At 20.6% G+C, this 3146-nt stretch overlaps 1 non-coding gene across 1 annotated transcript; it reads left to right on the top strand.

Annotated features, from left to right (window-relative positions):
- Nucleotides 1–1144: 1144 nt before the first annotated feature.
- Nucleotides 1145–1226, top strand: Trnas-gcu. Its single transcript has one exon. It is a non-coding gene; the product is annotated as a tRNA-Ser (tRNA).
- Nucleotides 1227–3146: the final 1920 nt, after the last annotated feature.

Below are 3146 nucleotides of genomic sequence, written 5' to 3'. Positions count from 1 at the left end.
AATTTATATCAATATACATATACATTCCTAATATTATTTGGTAATATATCTCTAAATTGAAAAATAGTATATTTTTTAGAACCAGTAATAAATAGTGATATAGATATATCACAATAAATTCATATTATTCACTTTTACTTATTATATTATAACGAACGATATCACATTTGAGAAAAACACTATTGATATTTCTAAATACCATAAAAAATTGAGAATGCTTCTCATTTTTAATTTTATAATTGGATATATATTATATTATATATTTATAAATTCTTAAACATATCATATATTTATATTATAATAATGTAGAGTCTACATTGTAAAGCATATAACAAAACAAATTCTATGAGATGACTCAATTTGATTAACATAATTATTGAAACCGATTATTTTCGGTAATATAAATAATAGATAAAAATTAGTTAAATCAGTTAAAACGTTTTAAAACTGCGATTTGATTCATCATCAGTATAAATATAAAAATATTATATGAATTAATGAGATCTTCAAATGAACATGCTTTGAATTCTTTAAACCTTTTCTTGCGCAAATGATATAAGAATTAATATCCTAAGGACTAATAATATAATAAAAATATCATTTGAAGAATACAATATTTAAAAATTTTATGTACATATATATTTAAAAAAAATGTATATATAATTATACTGATGATGGGACAAATTATAGCCTCAAAACGTTTCTTACTCTAACATCAATATAACATATTAGAGCCAAAAAATGTGGTATGTTGATAATTTCAAAAATAATATTATTTCCACTCGTAATACTACTGACTCAATTATATAAATCAATATAACAACATTCTTATTCAAATCAATAATCTATACAAATATGCTAATATATCCGTATGGCATACCCACTTCATTGCTCACTACCGTACAGAAACCAACGCCTTATTATCAAATTACAAAATCAACGTCTCGATTATATATATATAATATCAGATAATATTTATTTCTAATTTACAATCTAGAATTACCATGTTTTAATTTAAAAGTCTATTTAAATCGAAAATAAAATCGCTCTATTGCAAACAATACCGATACGAATCGATTTCACGATAGAAGCGTCGCTCGCGAGTTGCGATAAGTATTCGGGCAGTAGCATGTCGCAACCAAGCGACGAGGTGGCCGAGTGGTTAAGGCGTTGGACTGCTAATCCAATGTGCTCTGCACGCGTGGGTTCGAATCCCATCCTCGTCGAAAAATTTTTTTATTAATTTTTTTTTGAAAATTGAAATTTTTATTGGAAATGATTAAAATAATTTATTTTTGCTTAAAATAGTATTATATTTTGTTACATACTTAATGTTTTTTATGTTTCACACATTTTTCTTATTTTGATATTTGTAATTTATTTTATTGAGTATTCAGAAAAAAGTTGTTAAAACTAATAATTTTTATTTTTATAAATACATAATTTCATATTATATTAGGGGATTTGGACATAGTTATTGATTTTATTTATTTATTTATTAAAATTTTTATTATATATTTTTTTCCTGTAATGAGGTCAATCCTGCATCCGAATGAAATTTTATCAACATCAAATTTATTAAAATAATCTATTTTGAATAAATTATATTTAACAATATAATTAAAACAATTATAAGTAAAACAATTAATTTTTTTATAATTTTAAATATTTTTATTACATCGGCCAATGTTTGAACAGTAACGACAAATTTACTCATTTTATTTAATCAAAATTTGCATTAATATTATTTTTTTATCGCATTGATTATGAGGTTAATTATGTAAACATCAAATTTAATAAAATAATTTATTTAACATACTTAATGTTTTTTTTAGGTTTCACACAGTTTTCATATTTTGTTATTTGTAATTTCTTCAAAGAAAGTTGCTAGAACAAATAATTTCCATTTTTTTAATTTAAATATTTTATTCCGTCATGCAATGCGTAAATAGTAGAGACAAATTTACTAATTATATTTAATTCAAATTCTTTTAATAATTTTTTTTTACTGTAGTGAGGTTAATTTTGTATCCGAATGAAATTTTATCCACATCAAATTGATTAAAATAATTCATTTTTGTATAAATTATTATTATATTTTGTTACATACTTAAGTTTCTCTCAATTTCACACGTTTTTCTTATTTTGATATTTGTAATTTATTTAAAAAAATGTTAAAACGAAAAGAAAAATATTATTATAAATTTTAAATTTTATTATTATATCAGGTAATGTGTAAATGTAGAAACAAATATCATAAAAATTTATATTAATTTTATTTTTTTACTTTAATTATTTATATATTTTTTTTTTCATATTTCATGTTTCTTATATTTTTCATGTCTTTTTTTGTTATTTGTAATTTATTTAAAAAAAATGGTAAAACGAATGATTTTAATTACATTAGATAATGTGTAAATAGTAACGACAAATTTACTAATTTTATTTAATTAAAATTTGTATTTGTGTATTACAGTAAAAATACTGTATTGATTGTGAGGTTAATTCTGTATCAGAATGAAATATTATCTATATCAAATCACGACGGGGTCACCAATTTAGCGAATTTGTTTACTAATAATATTAATTATATATGAATTTATATATGTATATATATATATATATATATATAAGTAATATATATGTTATAAATGCAATATATAAAAAGAGTATACCAGGATTATTTTTATTATTCCATCATTTGACTTTATCAATCAATATTAATAAATTAAAATTCAATAATTAGTCTGATTCATTTAAAAAATTTGCATACCTGGGTTTTTTCAGATAATTTTTAAGGTCGTAATAATAAATAAGAGGTTAATTACCCAAATATTTCTACTAATGTTCATTCAATATTCGATATTAGAATGTTTAATAAATTATTGAAATTGATCGTTTTTTAAATATATATTTTTTGGAACATGTTCTTTTATTATGTGAATGTTTTTCTTGATGTGTCATTATAAAATCATTTAGAATAATACGACAATACATTAATAATAAATATATACCAATACATTATCCAAAGTTATTAAAATAATATAAATCATCTAATTGTATAAAATAGTAAATAACTGGTAAAAAGTCTTTGATGTAAATCCTATTATATTTCCCTCATTTTTACTATTGATTGATTAATACAA

This window comes from Ctenocephalides felis, unplaced genomic scaffold (genome assembly GCF_003426905.1).
Source record: "Ctenocephalides felis isolate EL2017-DRISC unplaced genomic scaffold, ASM342690v1 CF-g0.4_SCAFFOLD_01492, whole genome shotgun sequence".
NCBI classification, from domain to species: domain Eukaryota; kingdom Metazoa; phylum Arthropoda; class Insecta; order Siphonaptera; family Pulicidae; genus Ctenocephalides; species Ctenocephalides felis.
The sequence above is the reverse complement of the archived record's forward strand: the minus strand, read 5'-3'. Positions and strand labels throughout refer to the sequence as shown.